Source organism: Triturus cristatus, chromosome 11 (assembly GCF_964204655.1).
Source record: "Triturus cristatus chromosome 11, aTriCri1.1, whole genome shotgun sequence".
Classification (NCBI taxonomy): Eukaryota; Metazoa; Chordata; class Amphibia; order Caudata; family Salamandridae; genus Triturus; species Triturus cristatus.
The window spans coordinates 111335438-111361838 of record NC_140594.1 but is presented as its reverse complement, the minus strand read 5'-3'; the positions used below and the strand labels follow the sequence as shown (position 1 = coordinate 111361838).

The 26401-nt window shown below is 48.1% G+C and overlaps 1 protein-coding gene across 2 annotated transcripts in view; it reads right to left on the bottom strand.

Annotated features, from left to right (window-relative positions):
• Positions 1-26401, bottom strand: part of MED15 (mediator complex subunit 15) — a 723364-nt gene that overhangs the window by 696225 nt on the left and 738 nt on the right. The gene's annotated exons all lie outside the window — the stretch shown is intronic.

The following is a 26401-nucleotide window of genomic DNA, read 5'->3' as shown; positions in this document are numbered from 1 at the left end:
GCAAACGTTTCACGTTCTGTCATTCTACAAATCGTCTCTTTGTATACAGTTCAAACAATTTTGAGCACCCTAAAAAAATACAACCTATGGAAGTTGCCTTAATTTAGGCAACATCCAATCCTACTCACAAATACTTATTAGCGACGCATTTATTTTCACATGCAAAAACACCACACGGATGAACATCCGCTATCTCAGAATAGAACAACAAGGGTTTGGACTCTTAACCCCTTCGCTGCGGCGGAAATTCCGCCGCAGCGCTGGGGGGTGCGGGGGGGCAGCGCGGTGGCGCGGTGCTCATGACGGAGCCACTCCGTCATGAGCCACGGTTGGGCTGTGCTCATGACGGAGTGGTTCCGTCATGACTCCGCCCACGGCGCTAATCGCCCGCACAGGCGGGGAATTAGCGCCGCGTGGGCGGCGCGGCCGCCAACGGCCGCAGCATGACGGAACCACTCCGTCATGAGCACACGGCAACCGTGGCTCATGACGGCGTGGTTCAGTCATGAGCACGGAACGAGTTAATCAGCAAGGCAGAGCCCCAAATACGCAATAAACAGAATGCCAATGCTGATACCTTATTCTGTCTAATTTTTCAATGCATCATCATGAGTTTAAACAAAGTGACCACTAGAAATGTGTCTCCTCAGTTATAGAATATATCACAATTTATTATACCAAAGAAACCATTTAATGGATTTATTCAAAAATCAGTAAAAATAAAAAAGAAATTTGCATATCAACTGAATCATACATATCACTATTGGACAACTCTCTCTATCATACATTCCACATTTTTCTGAATTTGATTCACACTCGATATTCACACTTACTCGCAATCACTCCAGCAGCCAAACAACCATTCTTCCTTTCTTTCACCTCCCAAAAATCTACATAAAACAAAGATTTCTTTATACATAATATTACAAACAAGACCTACGGTGCATGAATTTAAACAATTGGTAGTGTTTATTTAAACCTTTAAAGTATGTGCTCATTCCCATTTCCCAAGAATTAAACAATGCAGTTACCAGACATTTTATTGGATCAGAAGTTGCAGCACTACCTCTTCTGTCATCAACACACAAGAACCAGGAGTGTAAAACATTAATTACAATTTTAAATAAAAAACAAATTAAATGGCACCCAGAAATAGCACTAGAAATCTCCACGCACAATGGTTTCGATAGGAGTACAAACAAAAACGTGTTATTTAGCAGAAATTAAAGTAGCAAACTTGTAATAAGAAAAAAGTAAAGCTTTTCCAGATGCAGTCACAAAACTGACTCAATGTCAGCTCATTCCAAGACAGTTTATGGATTCAAATGTGTTCTTCCCAAATCTACACCTCACAGACTTACATTCCCTTCCCACCAACAGCTTCTCTTTAAAGCAGCTTTACCAATGCCTCTTCTATAAGGTGTTTTCCAACACATTTCCTCTTTTTCTTCCTTTATGAAATAAATCTTTTTATTGGTTTCATATAAACATGACATGTTTCAAGTCTGCCGCCCATGGCCGGCAACAGTTTCAAATGTATCAGTAAAGACACAGCAATACGCCTACAACCCGGAGGCCGGCCGCAAAAGTAATAAATAGCCACAGTCCAAATAGCAGATTACGTGCATATGTATATCAGTTTATTACTCCATTTGCTGTAACACAAAGAAAGAATAAAACATCGGGAATGGGCACAGAAACAAAGCCCAAGGCCCATAACTCAAATACATAATGGAACCCCCCCCTCCTCCCTCTTATCCTATGTTGCATCTGAAGTGCTGACACTAGTATGATCCGGGTCAACTCCTTTAGGTGTCCGTACTTTGTGTGGTAGAAGTGAGGAACAAGATTTGTAGGAGCATTAGGCAGGTTATTTCTCTAAATTTCTTGTTTATAATTGAGATAAATGGAGCCCATAATTCCGTGTATGTTTCAGTTTTGATGTCTGCCAGCATAGATAAGCGTTCCATTCCAAATACGGACCACAGCCGTCTCAGCCACGCTGCGTGGTCTGGGACTCCCTCAGATCCCCAATGGGAAAGTAGCTCCAATCTCGCGACGTTTAGGGATAAAGCTATCTTTCTCCCTCATAATGAGCGCAAGGGCAATGTCAGGGGGTTAGGGAGACCCAATAGTGTGTCACTAGGGAAGAGTGGAATATCCGTATTGAAGGCCTAGTTTATGTCCTGAAGTATCATGTCCCAATATCTCACTAGTTTGGGGCAATGCCAGACCAGATGTACTAAGTTGCCTGGCTGTCCATAGCCACGCCAGCAATAGGGTGGGCGTTCTTTATTCCAGTAGTGTAGATGGACTGGGGTTAAGTACCAATATGATGCTACCCTGTAAGCTGCCTACGTACCCGGGATGTCGTGAGCCATGTGGTAAACTCTAAAGTAGATGCCTTGCCATTCTTTGTCTGTGAGGGGCCTACCTATTTCTTCCTCCCACCGTAGCTGCCATTTGGACTTTGCAGGTGAGGTGTCTACAGAGAGAAAGGTGTAAAGTTCTGAGATAAGACGCTGGTCGTCGCTTTTCGTGATGAGCCATTTTTCAAACTGAGTTAACTGGCGGGAGGCACCTACACTCATCTCCGGAGAGGATACTCAATGACATACTTGGCTGTACATATAATAGTCAGAAGTGGGGATTTCGTAATCCTTCTGAAGTTGCTTAAAAGGGATAATTCCATCCTGATCAAATAGGTAACTTCCCTTTGCAGCCCACCTTCCGCCACCGCTGAAATGTTTCCGATTTACCTACGGGCGGGAAGTCCGGGTTGTCCACAAACAGGGTCAGTAGGCAGGAGAATGAGGTAAAGCCTTGGCGGATTGCCGTAGCATACCAAACTTTTAGAGTAGTCGCTGTCATCGGGGAGGAGTAGAGCCCCCATTCCCTGTGCCTACGCGGAAGCCAGATCTCACGCCAAATATTTGCTCCCGCTATAGTTTGGTCCATGAACGACCAGTGTTTCTCCCAGAGGGGGCGATTCCACTCCAGAATAAAGCACAGCTGGGATGCTTGGAAATATCTAGACACCACTGGGATGGCCATCCCTGCTCCCGTTTTTGGTTTAGTGATCTGTGAGAAGCTGATTCAAGGCTGCTTTCGCCCCCATTCAAAGCAGTTGATCGCCCGTTGCAGGCTCCGCAAAGTTGCTGGGGATGGGGAGAGAGGAATAGTCTGAAAAATATAGAGTATGTGTGGCATGATCGTCATCTCGACTGCCGCAAAGCGACCCACCCAAGAGAGGCCCGACCGGGCCCATACTGAAAGTTTTGTTAGTCTGGTCCAAGAGCGGGCCGTAATTGGCTTTTAGTGCTTTGGCCGGGGTTTGCGCCAGGAGAATCCCCGGGTAAGGAATGTGATTGCTGGTCCAGGAGAATGGAAATTGCCTAGTCAGGGTTTTATCCTGGCAGGTGGAAAGGTTCAATATTTGAGATTTGGAAAGGTCGACCTTAAAGCCTGATACCGCGCTGAAGTGGGAGAGCTCATCCACCAAGGCCAGGAGCGAGACTCCGGGATTCGTCAAGGACAGGACTACGTTGTCTTATAATTGCTTTTACATTAAACGTGGATTGTAATAATTTTTATTAATTGTGCAACAAAATTGAATTGACTACGTTGTCTGCGTAGAAGCTTATTGTGTGGGTGTCCGCCCCCAGACGGATCCCCAAAATCATACAGTTATCTCTAACTCTCTGGGCCATCAGCTCCATATACAGGGCGAATAGCAATGGGGATGGATGGGGGCATCCATGGCGGGTTACCTCAGCATACGGGGAAAAGCTCGGAGGAGAATCCGTTGACTCCAACGGAAGCCCTAGGCTCATTGTAAACGCACCTCGTCCAGACTATGAACCTCTCACCGATGCCGAACCGGCGGAGCGTCACAAACAGGAATGGCCAGAGCACCCTATCGAAGGCCTTCTCCGCATCAACAGAGAGCAGGAGGGCCTCCTTACTGGAGCGGTCAATGACATCTGTGAGATGTATCAAAAGCGTTTAGTATTATCCCTGCATTGTCTGGTGGGAATAAATCCGGTCTGTTCTGGGTCAATGAGACTCGCCATAAATATGGGTTGATGAGCACTGCCAATATACACGTGAATAATTTAGCATCGACATTGAGCAATGAGATGGGATGGTAGAAAGCACATTCCAGGGGATCCTTGCAGGGTTTGAGGATTACCGAAATAGAGCCCTCAGAGAGAGTAAGGCAGCGCCCCGGTGTCAATAAACGAGTTAAAAAGCCTAGCCGATTTAGGCGCCAGTTGCTGAATTTCTTGTAAAACAGAGGAGTAAAGCCGCCTGGGTACGGGGACTTAGATGTTTTGAGGCGGGCGATTGCCGCCACCACCTCATCAACCTGTATAGGGCGGTCGATATGAGACACGGTGTCAGCCGGTAGCGCAGCCAGCTGCACCTCCTGGAGATACCCAGCCAAGATCCACCCCCATCTCCTCTACCCGCCGAACCCGGGACCTACGTCTAGGCATACCCGGCGCACTTAGGGCGAGAAAGCAAAAGACACACAATTGATGGACGGAATGCAGAACAAATCACATTTTAGCATTTGTCACCCCGAGTGGGACGGGTATGCTCAGACGTGAGTCCCGTGCTCTCCATGCCACTGGAATCAAGCTATCCTGGCTGAAGAGGGATGAAACCCCGAAACCGGTCCTAGGATGCTCGTTTCCAGTCCAGGGAGGACCTGGCCTGGCAGTTCGGGCTGGACTGTTCCCATTGGGCACAGGGTCTAGACTGATTTGCTTATGGCTGGGTCCAAACTGGAATGGCATGCTGAGCAAATAAACTATGGATTTAGGCCCAGATCTTTGTACTGGGGTGAATGTATGACATTGTTCTGCATTCTGTCCATCAATAGTTCTTTTTGTAGTTTATGAGCCAGCATACAGCCGGAGAGGTTGCAGCTATGAAAAATTTGTGACGCAGGGATAGCAAAGCCTATTCTGCTCTGTCCAGATCCAAACGGCAGAGGATTAGACGTTTCTTTTCTAGCTCCCTCCAAATTAGAGGAGCCCCAGTGCATTTATGTATTGACTCTAGCTCCGCTACTGTAGCCTTTATCCGCTTCCTCTGCTCCTTTCGGAGTCTGTTTTCGCCTACCGCTATAGCTATCAGTTCACCCCGTATGACTAGTTTTAAAGTTTCCCACAAAGAAGCCAGTCGGACCCCTTCATAGTCGTTTGTGGCAAGATAGTCCGAGATTGCTTTGTGGAGTGCTTTTGTGCTCTGTTCCGAATGTAGCATGGCGTCCCAGAGACGCCACTGTGTCTGTCGTGCTTGAGGGGCGCCCAGACTCTGGGTTAGCGTAATCAGGGCATGATCCGATAGAGCGAGGCTCCATCGTCACCTCCACTACTACTTCCATTAGTGCATCAGTAATCAGAAAGTGATCTATGCAGGTATAGGATTTGTGGGCAGCAGAAAAATATGTATAGTCAGTGGTAGAGGGATGTGTCTGCCTCCATAGGTCATTGAGGGAGCTGTTTGTAAGCCAGTGGTGTCCCACTTGTGACAGAGTCCCAGCTTGTGTAGTGCGCTGCCCAGAACAGTCCAGGTACGTGTTTATTACGAGATTCAGGTCTTCCCCTATCACCACCCGCCGGTCGGGTGTGGACAGAACTTGCTTAAGGTGAGTAATCAGAAAGTGTTCCTGGTGTTCGTTCAGTGTGTAAATAGACGCCACTGTAAACTGTATGGCCCCATTGAAGCCGGACCCAAAGTACTCTGTCCCTATGTTCGGCTACTACATCTGTGACCCTACACTGGAAGCCCCGGGCGATCAGAATGGCAGCCCCATTTCTTTTAGATGTGTCCGAGGACCAATAATGTGTGGGAAACCTGGGTTCGCGCATGCGGGGTGTATCTTTGGCTAGTAAGTGGATTTCTTGCAATAAGCAAATGTCTCCCCTTGAATGCTCTAAGTAGGACAAGATTGCTTTGCGTTTCACCGGAGTATTGAGGCCTCACAGGAAGAGGCTCAAACAAGAGACCAAAGTCTGTCAAAACAATCGTGGGGGGTGAGATGTGGATACCCACAGGATGACCAATCCAGTGAGTAATCTCTTAGGGGGACCGTGAAAGAGACCCTTGGGCGGACGGCTGGCTGAACATCACGAATATCCGCAGTCCTCCAGCCCCACCGAGTCCTTACCATTCCCTCCGACCCTTTCCAGGGAGGCACCACCATCAAGTCACGAGGCAGTCAAGAGGGTAGATTCTGTAGACAGGGCCTGCAGGACAACCAGTCGTTCTTTAGTGATAGTAGCCAGATCGGGACAAGTCTCACGGTGGTTGTTTGTCACCTTCTGCCATTTCAATCGCTGCTGTTTGGGTGGAACAGGCTGTTACTCAGCACCCTCCTGTGCCTCGATGTGCAAGAGGGAGCAGGAATCCTTGAGGGATCTGAATTGATGAAGTGTCCCTTCGTAGCAATGAAAGGGATGACCCCAAGCATTGAATAATATGGAAACCTTGACCTTTGGTTAAAGGCCAGCACTCTACCTAGCAGCTCCACCTTCCAGCCGGACCGCTCCAGCATGGAGCACTCTCCTGAGCAGGGTTCGAGCCAGCAGCCCGTCCCTGCGCCGCAAGCCTCACCTTGCCTGCAGTTCGTCCGTTTTGTAGGGTATTATTTTCCTCTTGTTCCTCATTGTTGCGCCTCTCGTTTTACCTCTGTATTTTACGGTATTCTGTGTGTTTTGTTTTTCCCCGCGTTTCCCCGCTTCACCTGGTCAGTTTATTCCAGCCACTGCTGCCCCTGCGGTCCCGTCCCCAGATCCAGCCCACTCCCGCCTCCCAACCTCTGCTCCAGCCCCCCTCCCCTACATATGACAACTGTGGGGGAGCGCACGTGAAACCTTGACCTTTGGTTCAAGGCCAGCACTCTCCCCAGCAGCTGCGCCTTCCAGCCGGACCGCTCCAGCACTGAGCCCTCTCCTGAGCAGGGTTCGAGCTGGCAGACCATCCCTGAGCCGCAAGTCTCACCTTGCCTGTAGTTCATCCGTTTTTTAGGGTATTATTTTCCCCCATGTTCCCCATTGTTGCTCCTCTCGGTTTGCCTCTGTATTTTACGGTATTCTGCTAGTGTTTTGTTTTTCCTCGCTTCACCTGGTCAGTTTATTCCCGCCGCTGCTGTCCCTGTGGCTCCGCCCCCCCATCCAGCCCACTCCCGCCTCCCCACCTCTGCTCCCGCCCCCCTCCCCTACATATAGCAACCGCCGCGCGGTCGTGCAGCGGGCAAGCCCATCTGCGCACGTCCGCGACCAGCGCCAGGAACTCTGTTTCTCCCAGACCCCACCGCTACAACTCAACCACCCTCCACGCACTCAATCCCGGAAGACACGCCGACAGCACAAGATCCTCGCTGACCCCCACCCACGGGCAGTTCTCGTGCAGACCCTGCTACAGATCCTTCACCATCGACAAAGGTCCCGCAACCGCCGAAGGACTGCCTGCCGCACACACCTCTGAAACCCTGACCTGCAACCTCCTCAACGTACGCTCCCTGCACGACACTCCATCGAAATCTGTGACCTGATTGACACCCTCTTGCCCAATGTCGCCTTCTTCACGGAAACCTGGACCAACGCCGCCTCTGGCACCGACATCGCCACGGCCATCCCAGATGGCTACAAGATCCAGAGAAAGGACCGCCTGAACCACCCAGGAGGAGGACTCGCCATCGCACACAAGACCCCCCTCCGACTCTACACATCCAGCACGAGTGACCCCCACTCCAATACTGAACACCTCCACTTCCAGATCCAGCCCAACCCCAGGACCACGCTACGCGGCATCCTCGTCTACAGACTGCCAGGACCTCGCACCCAGCCCGCCAGGACCTCGCACCCAGCCCGCCACTACCATCGCCGAGCTCACCGCAACCCACGCCATCACCTCCACGGACTACATTCTACTCGGAGACCTGAACTTCCACCTCAACAGCAGGAACGACCCAGACTCCACCACTCTCGTTGACAACCTCGCCAATCTAGGACTGAAACAGCTAGTCAACACGCCCACCCACAGAGCAGGTCACACCCTCGACCCCATCTTCGCGGGAGGAACAAACATCCGCTTCAGCCACATCTGGACAGACCACCACTGCGTCCACTTCAGCTTCAACACCACCACCGCACCCACCCCACGCCCACCACAACAGAACTGGAGCAAGGTCACAGAGGAGCACCTCATCACCACCCTCCGCCAAGCACCCCCCAGCACCACGACCGAGACTAACTCCGCAGCCAGGGAATTTCTCCGCTGGGTCTCCTGCTGCGCCGACAAGCTGGCACCCCTCCGCCACCCTGCCAAACTACACCCTCTGAAGGCCACCTGGTTCACCACAGAACTTCAAGAAGCCAGACGCTCCAGCATACGCCAGGAGAAAACATGGCGAAACCAGAAAACCACGGAACGACCACAAGAGCGCCCTGAAGGAATACCACCAACGGACCTTCATAAGAGAAAGTCCAGACCAACGCAACCAACGTCAAGGAACTGTTCAACATCATACAGCAGTTCGCAAAACCCACCTGAGAAGACACGAACATCACACCTTCCCAGGAACTCTGCGACAAGCTCAGCTCCTACTTCCATCAGAAGATCAAGGCCCTCTATAACAACTTCCGAGAACCAGCACCGGACACCACCCCCCTACCCACCGCCACTGATAAGCCAACCATCACGTCCTGCGACCGTCGAACTCATCACCACAACCATGAAGAAAACTCACTCAGGTGCCCAAACGGACCCCTGCCCACCACACATCTTCCACAGGGCCGCAGCGGTCATCGCACCCGAACTTGGACGGATGATCAACGCCTTCCTCAGATCCGACATCTGACCGGACGACTGGAAACGGGCAGAGGTGAAACCCCTCCTCAAGAAACCAACGGCTGACCCTACTGACCTGAAAAACTACCGGCCCATCTCTCTCCTCCCCTTCGTGCCCAAAGTCACAGAGAGACTTGCGAACGCCCAGCTAACAGCCTTCATCGAAGAGAACTCTATCTTAGTCGCCTCCGAGTCTGGATTTCACAGCAACCACAGCACCGTGACCGCCCTCCTGGCCGCCACGGACAACATTCGCATACTGCTAGACCAAGGACACACTGCGGCCCTCATCCTCCTAGACCTCTCCGCAGCCTTCGACACCATCTCACATCGCATGCTCGCAGTCAGACGCTACGACGCGGGGATACAAGGAGCTACCCTCAACTGGATCCAATCCTTCCTCACTGGCAGAGCCCAGAGGATCTGACTCCCTCCCTTCCTCTCCGAACTCACGGAAATCAACTACGGAGTACCCGAGGGATCTTCATTCAGCCCCACGCTCTTCAACAACTACATGGCCCCTCTCGCCGTCGTCAGACAGCATGGGCTCAGCATCGTATCCTACTCTTTAAAGTCCTCATTGCGAGTCTGAAGATCTAGTTGTTTTTGTAACTTGAGGACATCCTGTTGAAGCCGCGAGACCTCCTCTATCCTCTCAGATTCTCGGTCTTGTAACTCAGCCACTGTTCCTCCTACCTCATCCACGCCGCGTCTCATCTCCCAGATTTCCTTTGCAATTTCTGTTTTCATCGTCTGAAAGTCAGCGCGCAAGGAGGAGAACAGCGTTTCCAGAAATTACTTAGTTACCGGCAATTCACCATTTTCTGAGTCCGATCTGGCGTCCGTCCTTGTGCTTGCGTTTCTATCCTCTGCTTGGCTACCACCTGGTTTGGCAAATATTTCCTTTAAGGAGCGCTCTTTCTTTGTCCGGTTTCCGGCCATAATGCCAAGCGCAGCGTGAGCCCCGGTGTGGCCTCTTCCCGCTCGCCTTGAGTCATGGGTCAAGCCCCACAGCCCGAGCACTTCCGAACACCACGCTCATGGGCTTCCAAGAGAGATGCCAAGCGCTCAGAACTCGTACCTTCTTATGCTTGTAGCAGCTGCAGGCAGTGCGAAGACGTCCCCTCGGGCTTACCAAGAGGTTAGGGAGCAGGCACCTGACCAGCTCTGCCCTTAATGTACTGCTGGATGCCAGACAAGGTGCATAGGGCCAAGCTACCCTCTCCTTACCGGTGTCACCTAGACCGCCACTTCAGCACTGCCCAGATTAATAACCTTTAGATGTTACAGGGGTCAAAACCCCCTCAATGCATTGTCCAAGCTATTTCTGTGTTCCTGCCTCCCCTCCGCCACAGTCAGGCATGCAGCATAGTTCTCTGTGCTCTGCCAATGGGAAGGGGCACAAGGAGAGTGGCTCCTTGGTGTCCCGAGGGGGTCCGACCTCTATCAATGTATTTGCCGCCTGGTTCTTACTCCTGCCTCCCCTCCTCCGGAGCCGCACACTCAGCTAACAGCTCATGCAGGAAAGAAAGGGGGGGGCCAGGGCCCCTGCCTCGTTGATGCCGCCTGAAACAACCGGGCAGGGCATACCTTCTTCGGCGCTACCCTCGTAGGCTGCCGCCATGATCCACGCACTCGCCAAGCTCACAGGCCCCCGCTCTGCTGGGTCACCGCAACAAGAAGCAGATCTGCTATTTCCCGTTTTCAGGCTTAACGGCCGCGCTGGATAAGCGCCTCCTCTGCCGTCTGCACCAGTTCCTCTGAAGGCGTGAGGGTAGGCCACGCCCTTCAGGCCCTGTCCGTGCACAGCAGCCGGCTCGCCCTTCAATTCGCTGGGCCACAGACCCAGGGCACCTTACTCCTTTACGGCTGTGCTCCAAACTTGCACATTCGACTCCACTAGCTGTAGGCACCCCCGGGGACCGAGACAGAGGGACCGGCAAGTGCTTTTCAATTGCTAACGGCAGAGGCGGCTCGGTACAACAGGAAAGCACGTCCTAGCTGTCCACCATCTTGGCCACGCCCCCCTTTTTCTTCCTTTAAAGAGAAGGAGGCTTTCTCCAAAGGCAAAGATGCCCCGATTTAAGTCTAAGAGACTACAACAGAAAAACAAATGATTATGTCTCCTGCTCCTTTCCTATGAGAAATTCACCCTGGGTTAATCAATAAAAAAAATTCTAGCTGTATGGCCTATGTCACTTCAATGTCAATGGTGTTCTATCAGAGTCCTACTTCCTCAAGCGTCCATAATAATCATGTATAGGATGACATACCGCTCCATTTGTAGCATGCACAGTGTATTGTTTACACACCAATGTGCTTGAAAGACAGAACTTTATGTAAGGTTTAGGCAAGGAGCTACCACAGTTATTCACACAGAAGAGGAGGGGTGAGGGTAACAGACACCCCCTACTCCGGACCCCCAAGAAATACTTTAATACACCAAAAGGAGTAGGGCGTCGTAAAATATCTGTACGTGGTGGCGCGTGCTGTGTCTCCTAATACTGCCTTCACTCACACTGTTTTGTGGCATACTTCATCATTGGGCTGCTTCAAAACACCCCCGCACAGCCAGCGCCTGGGGTGGAGCAATAGGGTGAGGGGGGGGGGGGGTATGTAGAAGAAAAAAAAACACACAAGGGAAACAATTAATGTCTAAAGTGACTGGGATCACCGGAAGTGAAAGTGCTGTGTAAATTAAAACTAGCTCGGGAGGTGGAGCTTGCCGTTCTGGAAGATGGCCTCTTCCTAGGCGCGCTCCTCCCGCTGCCTAATTATCCTTCATCAATCCTGCACGATTAGAGGCCCGAGGCTCCCCTGCCTGCCCGCGGGCACATCCGCCGCCTTGGCCGCCCTAACCCGCGCCGCTTTGCGGGACTCCAACATTGCCTCGTGGATCTGCAACTTCAGTGGCGGCGTGCCTGGCCTACATCGGAGACGTGCGGACTGAGCAGCGGCCTTGCGTGAGACCTCCGCCTAGACACAAGCCACGTACACCAGCGGAAACCACTCCGCAGTCCCCGCCCGGAGAAAGTAGCTCTGCTAAACTCACCAGGACATGCACCGGTGGCTCAGCTGCAATTCTTCAGCTACTGCACACCAATACCTGACCTCCATCCGGCACCACAGGTGAGTGGGGTCCTGCAATTGGTCCGTGACCGAGGGACTACTCGGCACCACACACGGCCCGGATAGACAGCACTCAGTCGCCCGGACTGAGTTGAGCAGGGTCGGGGGAACCACTACACCGCACATTGGAGGCACCGGAGCGGTGACGACACAAAGCCCACAACAGGTGACACTGGCACCCTCCTGACTGCTTGGACCATGCCCCTGTGGTGAGCCTGTGCTGTCGGCGGTTGGTGGGTGAGAGCGAGCACCGCATGACCCCCCTGGGTGGGGGAAAGACGCAACAGCACTGGGGCGCCACCACGCAGACCACAATTATCGGTGCACCTGCGGCAACCCTCAGAATACCTGACCCAGAGGAGGCTGCCTCTGCCCTGTGCATCGCCACACCACCTTCACATATCGCCTCGCAGTTGGCCCGTAAATTGAACACCGGGGACACCCAACATACAGCAGGGATGTGCACTCACGCAGATACAGAGGTCGGTGCCAGCAAAACAGTTGTGCCCTCCAAATAGAGCTGCGCCTCACTGGGGGTGCCAGCAGCACACTCTAGGACTGTGGACAAACCACCCAGATCACGAAACCTCCACTGCGATATAGACGTATCATAGCCCTAAGTGTAGACCAACAGCATACCCTACTTTTTCCAGAGTACTGGGCACATCCTACAACGAAGCCAGAAGTCAAAAGCACATACAGCTCAGTACTAACAGAAGAATCATGGGCAGACCCGACAGGAACCTGCCCAAACTCTATTTTGACCAAACTAAAAAACCATCAGAACACAGCTTGGAAGATCAACCGCACTCACAACAGTCGGTGGCATCTGCAAGCGGAGTCCCAACTGGCGATGTACAGGCCATGTTCACCACGATCCAGGCAGCTCTCTCCAACATCGACGGTAAGATTGACTCACTAACATACAGGGTAAATCGCATGGCGGAGTGCCTGGACCGCCACACGGAGCGGCTGGACATGGCGGAACGCCGCATCTCAGAGGTGGAAGACTGCCACACGCAAATGGAGACCAAGCAGGGGAAAATAGAAAAGGTGCTGGCGGAACACGCTCAGGACGCAGAGGCGCACTCCCGCCGAAATAACATACGCCTGGTGGGGGTGGCAGAAACAACCAACACAGGTAATATGGAGACAACCAACCAACACAGGCAAAGTTTCTCCCTGTCTCGCCCACCCACCACTTCTTCGTATTTTTTCCGTTCTGCTTTTCCCTGGTCTCCTTTCTATCCATCTTTCTGACCGATGCCCGTTGGAGCTTCCTTGAGAGCAATAGTGGAAACTGGCTTTGAAATACCTCCTCGGCCGTCACCTACCCATTCGGTCTTTGGGCTGACTTTCCCTTTGTCTCTTATTCCATCTTCCCCCTCGTCCCCTCCCTTCTCACTCCCCTCCCCTCTCCACTTGTCTCTCCTTCTCTCCCTTTAATGCATCTCTTATATTTGATGTAACGTGTAACTTATTATTGTTGTGACATTGTTGACCTTATGTAAAGCGCTCTGATACCTACGGGTCTAGCCAGCGCTATACAAAACTGTTTACATAAATAGAAACTGTTTAAATAAATAAATATGGAACGCTATGTGGAAAACCTGCTTGCAACCTTATTGGGCCATGAAATGTTCTCAGAAGTCTTCATTATCGAGAGGGCACACAGATTGCTTGCTCCGGCGCCACCAACAGGTGCGCGGCCATGACCAATAATAGCCAGGCTTCTAAATTACAGGGACAGGGATGCAGCCCTCCGTAAGGCTAGAGAGCTCGGCAGACTAAGACACGAGGGCATGGACATCTCGCTCTACCCTGACTACACGCCGCTGGTTCACGAGGCGAGGAAGAAGTTTGTGCCTGTCAAACAGAAGTTCCGTGACATGAACATAGCCTACGCAATGCTATACCCTGCCAGGTTACGAGTAACAGACGGAGGGAAATCAAAAATCTACAATGACTCAAAGAAGTACAGAAATTCCTACAACAGAAAGGCGCTCAACCTACACGTAGAAGATCACTGAGAGGAGGACCAGAAACAGGCAACCACATCGGACATGGAATAACTGATTATTGCGAGACGGACAGTGGCACTCCCACACTGCTGGACGCACCACCGAGCAAGCACCCCAGGTCGGACCTACAGGTACACCACGCTCAAACACAGCGCACCTATGGATGCGGAGACTCATTGTGCATGTGCTCTCTCTACACTGGCCTCGGCTCGGCTCTACAAGTGCAGGAGTGCAGTCTTGATTTCAGGATGAGGGACGCCTACATATGCACACTGCGGATGCAGATAAGTGGGCTATTTGGGCGGGGGAGTTAGGGGTCGTAGCAATGTAAAATAGTGTCAAGTATTGCCTTGAAATACAGAGACAGACAGTGATATGCCCACAGAACTAAAGAACTACCGAAATGACTGGGGTGATGCCCTTGCAGGCTCCATTGTGACTAATACGCTACCGCTACAGCAGCCACCCCTGTGAGCTAAATCACAGGGCACCCGGGGCGACAGCTCCAGCCCACGTGTGTACACCACAAGTAGTTAAATTGTTTAGTTACTGTTCCTGAGGGAATATGTTTGGGATGGTTAAGGTTTCTGGGACTGTCTCTGCTGCAAAAAGTATGCGGAGTGGGTGGGGGTGGGGTATTATCACAAAACACTGGTCAAAGTTCAAACAACAGTATACAGATTGTGCAGGGAGAGCGCACGCTATGGAACAGTTCAGGTCGAGCTGACACACATGGCTAGCAGTCCACGAAACACTAGGCCTCTGGTGTTCCAGACCTAGAATGTAAGGGGCCTTCAAAACCCACAAAAGATTCGAAGGGTCCTGGCATACCTAGACCGCCACAAGATAGACTTGGCCTGCCTACAAGAAACGCATCTCAAAACCACCACTGTGGGGAGGATAGGCGCCAAATGGGCAATATACCGCATGGCATCCTCTTACTCCAGCTACGCTAGGGGGGTCATGCTCCTGGTTAGACGCTGCACCCCCTTTACACCCATCACTGCTATCAAGGACAACCGGGGCGCTATGTTATAGTGAAGGGCAACTTTGGAGGCACGGCACCGACAGTAATCACTACATACGGTCCAAACACTGACGATACGGGCTTTTACGCACATATCTGGGCTAAACTGCGCAAAATACCACCCATCGCCATTACATGGGGAGGTGATTTTAACACGTCTCGACCCAGCACTAGACTGATCCACAGGCAATGACCGGTATGGGAAACAGTAGGCTAAAGCGCTTAGATGGTATGCTAGAATGCTAGATGATCGACCTGTGGCGCTTACGACACCCCAGCCGCAAGGAAGGTACTTGTACATCATCAACACCAAACACGTGGTCGAGAAGAGACTTCTGGCTAGCCACACACGAGATCAGCACTTGGACCACGCGGATTGAGCACATGCCCAGGACACTGTCAGATCATGCACCCGTAAGCCTCGCGCTCGATATCCCCACGCACACTCCACATCAGTTTGCTTGGCGCCTGCAACAGAACGCACTCCTAGATCAGGTATACCGTGTCGAGCTTCACCAAGCCATTGTAGATTTTTTTTTAGCTAAACGCAGGCTCAGTGAGCAGCGCAAAAACACTCTGGAAGGCTTTTAAAGTCACAATTAGAGGACATTGCATAGGCAAACACACAGGCATTCTGAGAGATACCCAACAGCAGCTATCATTGGTAGAACGAGCAAAACCCCGCAGAATCATATGAGGACAGTATACTACCGACCTCGCAGCGAGAGGCGCTACTAATTGCTCTCGCTCTCCCTAAACCGGATAAAGACCTGACTTACTGTGAATCATTTCGCCCGCTGTCTCTAATAAGCATAGATGTAAAAATCCTAGCTAAAATCATAGCGACACACATTCAGCTATTGATTCGAAATTTGCTACCACCAGACCAGGCCGGGTTCATACCAACCAGATCTACTACACAAAATCTACATACCATTTTTACATTGTTCCACCGCTTGAACCCCGAAATGCCGGCTGCCGCAGCCCTCTTGGACGCTGCAAAGGCATTCAACTTCGTGGAATGTGTCTTCATGTTCACCGTCTTATGTCGGATGGGTTTTCCGGAACCTTTCCTGCGGTGGATAGCCCTTCTCTACACTGAGCCCAGCGCACGAATTAGAATCAACGGGAACACTCCCACCGCAATTAGTGTCAGCTGAGAAACGAGACAGGGTTGCCCACTCTCACCACTCCTTTACAGTAGCACTCAAACCACTAGCCTGTAAGATTCGTCAAAAGCACTCAGATTCCACACTACCGTTCGAACTCCGGCCCATTGGCATATCTCTGTATGCCAACGACATGGTCCTATACGCACGCCACCCGGACTCAACTCTCAATCCACTCACATCAGGGAATATATACGGTTCGAACACTACTCAGGTCTCGGCATTAAATGGGATAAATCAATGGTAATACCACTTACGCCCACCACGACCCAGCCAGTCTTGGACTTTCCACTGCAATGGCACGCTGACCCAGTAAAATACCTAGGTATATGGGTACATAGTAACCCTGAAACGGTGATTAGAGAAAATGACAGTAGGGCTATAGCAAAATTCGACGAACAGGTAGACCGCTGGATTGGATTACCGCTTTCATTAGCAGATAGGATCGCCATACAAAAGTACTGCCCAGATTCCTAGATCTATTCATGAATATTCCAATCTGGCTCACACAAGCCTTTCTTTTCCAAATTGAGGTCAACCATGCGGAGGCTTACATGGGCTGGGAAGCAGGTGAGAGAGCTGGAAGACCGTCACCAAACATTACCACCAGGGAGGCTTCGGGGCACCAGACCTTCAACTATACTTTTACTGTGCACAAGCATAACATGCTCACTACTGGCTACAACCACATGCGTACATCCCCCACATAGCTGTGGAACATGAAAGCGTGCTACCTTCCCCACTGATAGCCTACATCTCCGACCTGAAAAAACACACTCCTAGAGACAAAATACACCCTATGATTTGCACATCGCGAGCATGGCACAGGCTAGCACACTGGGCACAGAAACTTCCCAATATATGCTCCTGCACTTCCCATAGACCATCACCCGAGGATCACAGTTACTCAAGAGAAAAATATGCCTGTTCTTCTGAGGGACATGGGCCTAACTGAAATTCCACATAACCGATTCATCCCACAGGATGAACCGTCTTAGTGCACATCGCGTGCTACTGAAGATATTCGCATATTTGCAACTGCGCATGGCTATCAAGGAACTTTTCCCTACCTTTCCGAGTGAGCCACCCCAACTACACTCACTACAACTCCTATTACAGGCACCCACATGTAAGGGCCTAGTAACGCGTTTATATAACATTTCACAGGGCGAACACCACCAGAAACAGAATACGTCAATTCAAAAATGGGACCATTCAATAGGCGATACTATAGATGAGGGAGACTGGGATTACAGCTGCACGCAATTACACCTGCTGACCTCAAACTGTAACCTTCACATTATTCATTTTAAGTTCCTGCACCAAATATACTACACTCCCGCGCAACTACACAGATAAGGTCTTCGCGCAGACGATACGTGTCATAGGTGCGGCGCCCCTGGTGCGGACTTCTTGCACATGGCATGGTCCTGCCCCCCGCTTCAAGCCTACTGGCAAGAGGTCACTAATGCCCTCACGATTATGCTATCAGAATTCATACCAAACACCCCACTAACATGCCTACTGGGAACCCACAAGCTAAGACTGGCCCAGAGATGGAAACTACTGGCAGTGGCCCTGTTGTTGGCCAAACGTCAGATAGCATTGAGCTGGAGCAGAAAGCGTCCTCCTAGATTTAAGGATTGGGTCGCTGACATGACATACTGTAAAGAGACCCTGGAGATATATGCAGAGGAATTACCGGAGGCTTCCAGACCTAGAGACGTCTGGAAGCCTTTTGTCCAATACCTCAGGTCTACACAGGACGACGAGGTAGTGTCCCCCGGTGTGCCACCTAGCACCCGATATCGAGAAACCCCCAGACCAGCCCAGATAGGCCATACGACTTCATGAAGACGCTACCATGGGATAGCAGCATACGGTATGTTACATAAAGTGTAGATTTCTGTTATTGTTGTGGTGGGATCAATGTGCTACATAACGAAATGTTGACCCTCTTCCTAAGCGGGTGTGCTGGGCCTGGATGTTTTCTGTGTTATAGCTGCTTGTCTCACAGAGATTGGAAATATGTACATCTGTATTTCTCTTTTTGTACCACCTTTTATGCTGACCAGAAAAATAAAATAATTTTTAAAAAAAAGTTAAAACTAGCTCGGAGGTGTCGCTGTGAATACAATTTATTCCTGGATCCCCCGGCCAGGATTAAAAACGTGAAGGATGGTGGTGATTGGCAGTATTAGGACACACAGCACGTGCCACCAGATAGAGATATTTTACCACGCCCTACTCCTTTTGGTGTATAAAGGAGCTACCACAACCTGATCAAAAGGGCCAAGAAACCTAACTAGTTAAACCATGTTACTCAGGCTACAGATAAACAAGCAGGCAATTCAAGCAATTGCACTTTCAACGACCTTATAGCCATGTGTGCCAACTAACAACTCCACTAAAACAGTCTCAACTTTTTCGAAAACAAAATAACCAAGATCTGGATAACTACCCAACACCAAACTCAGCAAACATCCAAACTCCCTGAAAATCACTTTACGTTCATTTTAGCCACTAAGCCTCAAATAAATTCAGGCAGCAGCAGGAAAAGCAAGAGATCCAATAAGGACCTTATATAATTACATCAAAACCACTGCCCTTCACTTGACAAATACTAAACGCATCTCTTGCCAAAGGAAGTGAACAAGATTCCTTCAAAAGCATCAAAATGAAACCACTCCTCATAAAAAAGACAGAACCAAAAGAGCTACCAAATGCTGCAGCCCAATTAAGAACCCAAACTGCAAAGTTTCAAAACTGCTGCAAAGAATGTTAAAACAATCTATTTCAATTATGCCAGTCAAACTCTACATCCAAACAGAAGTGAAATGCCACAGTCAAACATGATAATATGGCAGAATAAAGAGAGCCCCAGGCATCTCCGGTGTCTGGCATTGCATTGCATTACAAATGTAGCTGAAAACATTAGGTCCAGCGTCTCTTGAAGATCATGCAACTCAAATATGGATACTAATCCATTAAACTTTAAGGTCCCATTCCACAATATGAAAATGCCATCACCCCTATAGCCCAACAAAACTCTGCCTCAAGATCATATTTTTCAAAAACTAATATTGATCTTCATGCGGTATGAAAGGGCACACCCATCCAAAAAGGACAACACCTAAATCCAAAACTGTGATCACAATTTTTATCACATGGCCATAAAGAAGCACACTACAAGTCAAATAAAACATACATAAACTTTTTAACATACAATCATGTGTGTACCTTCTAAAGGCAAGTCAATTTAAGTAACCCTGTACAAGTCTACTCATCATAATCGGCATCGAGAATACTCACAATTGCACACGATGCAAATGTATAACAAATAGACATTGGACCAGATTGAGAGGAGGGTCAAACAGAAAAACGTGTTAAACAATTATGATTATCCCATTTATATATTCAGGCAGCATAACCACCCCATTTTCTGTACCTTAAGTGGCAAGCATGCTACTAATGGAGACTCCTGGCCACCTTATCTGCAGTCATCTCCCTAAGAAAGCAAAAGACACACAATCAATGGACGGAATGCAGAACAAATCAAAACATTCACCCCCAGTCAAGAGATCTGGGTTAAATCCATCATATTTTTGCTCACAATGCCACCCCAGTTTAGACCTGGCCTGATTTGCATATGGCTGGGTCCAAACTGGAATGGCGAGCAAAAAAACGATAGATTTAGGCCCAGATCTCTGGACTGGGGTGAATATATGACATTGTTCTGCATTCTGTCCATCAATTGTTCTTTTTACATTTGTTATCTCCCCAAGATACAGGGGAAATTTGCCCAGTGTCTTAGCAAGACTAGCTATGTGGGCACTTACAATGAACCCCCACTTTGGGAGCACCTCTCTAGTGCCCACTTTTGTCACAGAAATTATGCCTCTCTGAATGGGCAGAGATGGATTTGATTTTGTGACAGCGTCTTTCCTCGCCAAAGAGCATTCACCCATGGTGGACACATACTTTTGGCCATCTCCTTCAAAGAGCATGCTAATTATGGTGGATAATGCATTGCATACTTGGCAAAGATAATTCTTTCACAGTCTAACTCTACATCAGGACCATACTTCTAAAACTAACAGTCATGCACACATCAGATGCACTGCACCAGTGTAATAGTCTCAGATTAATAAGCAGAACTAACATGTTTGATATCATAAGGTGTATACCCACTCAAAAGATATGTCTGACACCCATTTCTAATTGGGATGTATTTTACAAACAATAGTGTTCGATAAATACAAACCACAGGAATAATGGCCATCTGCATTATTGACAGGTGTCAAGGAGTTAAATGGGTGCGTAAAATAGTCTAAGCGTTTGCAGTGTGCTAACAAGGGCATTGTGCACATGGAGTCTATTTTTTTTTAACTGTGCATATATGCCTTGTGTAATCAGATTCTGAAGTAGTAAGTAAAACAATCTCAAATTGTGCATTAGGACCATGAGTGTGTCTGATTTTTTATTTATTTTTGTGTTCACATAAGCTTTTCACGCTATCACAGTCAATAAAATCCCTACAATGGAGTAAGGTATACATGTGTTTTCCAGCACCCAGAGATCCCATTTAGTGAATGTGTGCATTACAAATGCGTATCTCCGAGGTTTGAACAATTGTATTTTACTACGACTTCTTCTCTTTTGTTCTCGCTTACATTGGTATAAAGCACTCTCTAGAACGATGTATGGTATATTGTAAACTAAAGTTGCCAGCACAAAGCATTTTATTTATGTTGCTAAAGTCTATTAGCACAAATGCACTTTATTGCTAATGTCATTCCAAATGCAATTTTACTACGGTTGGTTCTTCGTTATGCATCTCTCAGTGTTATTAAAGTTTTTAAGAGTAATAAAAGGTATATTGACAACTTTAGTTGCTAGCACAAGGCACTTTAGTTTCCGCTGCTAAAAGTTTACTAGCACAATTGCACTTTATTGCTAATGTTGCTCTAAATGCAATTTTATTACGGGCGTTTTTATTTTATGCAGCTTCCATTGGTTTAAAGTTTTTCTTAGAGAAATGTATTGTATACTGTAATCTATAGCTGCTAGCACAAAGCACTTTATTTTTGCTTGCTGATCATTTGCAGCCAAACAAACTATGTTGAAGCTTAGTTGTAGATCTTGCTTGGATATAATTGTACACTGTAGCCGCAAAACAATTATGAAGGGAAGATGAATATTTTTATTTTCTGTTTGAATGTTATATTCTTAATCTAATTTTATCTTGTATGTGTACTCTGCTGATTGTAATGATTTTAAGTAATCAACAAATAAATAAATAAATACTACTGCTTATGTTATGCTGAAAGCTCTTTATACAATAAGCATATAGTAAACTGATATGCTCCTGATTAAGATGCAGCCAGTGTTTGTATACACACGCACAAAGTGGCTAATGCTGCCCTCTACATTTAGGTATGCACGGTATACATTAGCAAAAGACTAAGAATGTTCCACATATGGCTAACATTACATACAGTTTCCCCACACAGTTCACATGGGAAGGCTAGACACAGAAAAAGATTGCACATATAAATGCATGGAAAAGAATCTCCGAGAGTTTTGAAAACAATTTGCATTTAAGCCAGGCAAGCCAACATGTAGCACACGACACACAGCTCATATGTCATTTGCAACAAGACACCAGACAGGATAGACTGCATACATTAAAAAAACACATTAACTAAGTGGTATACACTATGTTACCGGCATTTACATAGCATATTTCTACCGTTGGTATGGCATTTTAGAGCTTTCGGAGTCTCAATATAGTATGTAGAGGAAGAGCATGTAGGACATTTGAGCAGGCAGCACGCTCAACAGCACTTGGACAAGCCAGGAACCATTAGAAACATGTAACAAGATACAGAACATGCACAGCTTGTGGAAGGCTACACAATTGTCATGATATACAGTACACATACTGTTAGCAAACAATTTATACAACACATTCAAGCTATAACTGTCATGGTGGATAGCGCATAAGGAAGGCAGCAAATATAACCCGATTGGTCACACAAAAGGGTGGTATGTGGACAGGGAGGCTTGGGAATATTGCACCCTATCAACTTAACCCCTGTGTGGTGATTCACAATGGAAGAGTTGGGATGTTTTGCCTCTCTGTCTAAACCTTATAAGCTGATGTTCACCTATCACGTAATTGCTCCACAATTATGTCAATAGAGAGCATATAAGTGTCTGGTGGATTAAGCCACATCCAATTTGCACAAATTTTGAAGTTTCCCAATTAAATCATGTTAGATTACCAGCAAACAGGCTTAAATATAATTGCCAATGTGAGTATAAATAGTGAAAAAAGAACAACTGATGGACAGAATGCATAACAATGTCATACATTCACCCCAATACAGAGATCTGGGCCTAAATCCATCATTATTTTGCTCACCATGCCATTCCAGTTCGAACCCAGCCATATACAAATCAGTCTTGACCCTGTGCCCAATGGGCACAGTCCAGCCCGAACTGCCAGGCCAGGTCCTCCCTGGACTGGAAACAAGCATCCTATGACCGGTTTCGGGGATTCACCCCTCATCAGCCAGGATAATTTGACTCCAGTGGCATGAAGAGCACGGGACCCACGTCTGGGCATACCCGTCCCACTCGGGGTGACAAAAGCAAAAAGAACAATTGTTGGACAGAATGCAGAACAATGACCTGGGGTGGCGAAGTGAGCTAAAGAACGATGATGGATTCAACCGAGATTGGTGACTGGGTGCGAGTGTCTGCAAAGTTACAGCGCTCCGTCCATCATCTCCTTGTGTTTGCTTTGTTCGCCCTAAGTTAGCAGGGTATGCCCAGACGTGGGTCCCTTGCTCACTTTGCCACTGGGTTCAAGCTAGCCTGGCTGATGAGGGCTGTCAGCCCGAAACCGGTCCCAGGAAGCTTGTTTCTGGTTCAAGGAAGATATGGCTTGACAGTTCGGGCTGGACTGTTCCCACGAGGCACAGGGTCAAGACTGATTTGCATATAGCTGTCTCTGAAGTGGGATGGCGAAGTGAGATAAAGAACGATGATGGATTCAACACAGATTTGTGACTGGGGGTGAGTCTCTGAAAAGTTTCAGCGCTCCGGCCACCATCTCCTTGTGTTTGCAGTATAAATAGTGGAACCATTACTGCAATTATTGTGCTTGTGGTGCACTGCATCAATACACAAGACACTGAAATACTCTATTGTCTTATTGAACGAACTCTGGCAAGTAGGGTGGAGCTGTAGGTACAGAACAACTACTTCAACATATTTTTAACTACCATAAACAATCATTTTAATAGCAAGTGTGCTGCAGGAGAATGGTATTTCTTTGGTGACTGACCCTGAGAACATTCGAAAAGATTACGTAGATTTCTATCTATAATATTAAATCATTATAGTGAATTGTGACAATTTGAACGATGAAAAGTAGCTTCCATTTACACAAGTCTATTCACTATTTGTACAAGTCTGCAAGATGTACTTAGTTTATTCATCTTCACAAGCCCTAATAGGAAATGTGTATTGAAGATTTTTGTGACACGATTGCATTTTTAGGTTTGCAGCACTGTAGTACCTGGAAACGATACTGTAGTACCTATGACAGACACAGAAAGATCATCTCTTTGGATAATGTCAGTTTGATGTATAGACAGGACGTTCCCATCCATACTATAGACAGGACGTTCCCACCCATACTTTTATTAGGGAGTGGCAGGTCACACTGCTCGCACTCTGTGCAGCACTTGCTGCCTTCTTTTCTTTTTTGGAAAGATTCAACCACAAATAACATCTCCAGGTGTAAGCACACAACAGCAACTACTTCAACAGATTTTGAACTACCGGAAAAAAATCCTTTTAATAGTAAGTGTGCTTCTGCAGCAGAAGGGTATTTCTTTGGTGATTAATTGACACAAGTCTAACCCGTCAGCCGATGTTCACAAGTTTGACTCAAGTTCAGTTCAAATTGACCGCTTGTAGCTAGTGTGTTATATTCTTCTACTGGAAATGTGTAGCTAAAGTGGGTAGATCAACATACTTTTCTAGTCTTGGCAGTACATATCCTGGTAAAGGGTAAGCAGCTTGTCATGCAAACCTGTGTACTGCATTCTGTTTGCTATCTGACGGATCTAGTCTACTGTGCTGGGTACTGAGATTCAGGTGCTGGCCTAGTGTGATCTGGATTCTATCCTTTGTCCCTGGTTTCTGTCCCCTACCTAGCACAATTCATCATAAAGGGGAAACTTGATTCAATTTATAGGCTGGCTGCACATACTGACGTACGGAAGGTCGGGTGTGGAGGTGAAGGAGTCCAGCTAAAGGCTGTGCAGAAGAGATATTAAAGGATTTCAGTATAGTAACGACTTGCAATGGTCCAAACGTATTGGGGAGGGGGGGTTAATTGATCAGTTATTTTTTTGCAGGTCATCTATTAAAACGAGTTTCTATTTAGCTATTTTAGTTAATAAAATGATTAAGTTGTATAGACTTAACTTAGAAGATGCCTGTAGCATCTGCTTATGTAGGGCGAGTTGAGAGTTTTAGAAGTCCTGGGTGCGGGTGTATGGCAGAATGTGGAGTGTGCCTAGGTATCAGTGAGATGCAGACCCAAAGCATAGTTCTGCTCGTTGTTTTAGGATGGATCTGGTGTAGTGGTTGGTGGGACAGAAAATTGTTGCAACATTACCGTAATTGGTTTAATGAAGAGATTGGTAATGAGTTCTGATTAACTGTATAGTGGGGAACTGTGGGTGGTGTGATCGGGTTGGAAGCTAGTATGTTGAAAAGGGAGGTTTAGGCCTCTGGGAATGGGGATTTGTGCAGATGTGCAGGAGAGGAGTGGTAGCTCAGTGATGAGAATTGTAGGTATGGATTGTACTGTGCAATGTACTTGGGTGTTGTGTACTGATTTGGACAGGATGGGTAGGTACCCAGAAGGAGGCATGACGAGAAGTGTAAGATGTTCTATTGAGTATGCTGTGGAATCGTGGTTGGTAGTGTATCATTGAACTGTGGAGATAGAAGGGCTAAGGATAGTTATCTAACATGTGAATAAGGGAAGCCTGGGTTTCTAGCCGTGGCATTTGATGTGCTGGTGTTTGCCAATGGTGTAGTGTGTATACAGTACAGAATGATATAGGTTGCAATACTGTGTGATATATATTGTTGTCTTGGATGAGGAAGAGATGGGTGGGTTTGAGGTACTCTAACAGGAATGCAAAGTTTTTTTGGGGGTGGGTGAGCGAGGTGGTGGATTGTTGTGGTAAGAGCGAAGCAAAAAGGACAGCGAAGTAGGCTATCTGAACAGGCAGTGGAAGATGAGGGTAGAAAAGAGTGGGTAGATAGGGGACGGGGTGTACGGTGGAGGGGCATGAAGGATAGTAGTGGTAAGAGCGGTAAGTAGATCATGGGAGAAGTAAGCTTTGGGCGATAGAGTGGTGAGGTCGATTGATACTTATCGAGTGTGGGAAAGTAAAGACAGAGCTATTTCAATCAGGTGAATAGGCATTTACTACACCAGGATCAAGTGAGTGGAGGAGAGCGAAAGCCAAGATAAAAAGTTGGGCGGGGGTCAAAAAGGAGCTGAACAGGAGGAGAGGGGTGCAGGTCCACAAAAGGTAGGAGAACGGAGCTGTGCATTATTTGGGCAGATAACTCAGAGTTAGAATGTAGCGAGGTATGAAGGGGAAAGAGGGGTGGGAAGACAGTTGAGTGTGGAGATTAACTGGATGAAAGGTTATGTTGCAATGAGGGGGGGGGGCAGTCGGATGCTCCCCCCCGATACTATGTTGTTTGAATGTGAGCTCGAAATTGAATCCAGGTATGTTGGTCAAGTGTAAGGGAGGAGCAGTTCGATTATATATGAGAGATTTTGCGCAGGTTGGGTGTGCATGTGTGATGCAGACAGAGCTCGGCAGTAAGAGGGCATAACGGGTCGCACACAACAATTATGGCACATATGATATAACAATTGCTCTTTTGCAATGCTTACAAGGGGAGTTCACGAAAGACAATTTAAGATGGGTGTACATATAACATTACAACCCAACTCTTGTCTGGAAGCATCTAACATGTTGGGTAACATACGTGGCACTGCAGATAGTACCCATGTCTGTAGATAACACACGAAAGCTTTGCCAGCACCAGTGACAAGATAGAACTTATAGAAGGCTATATTT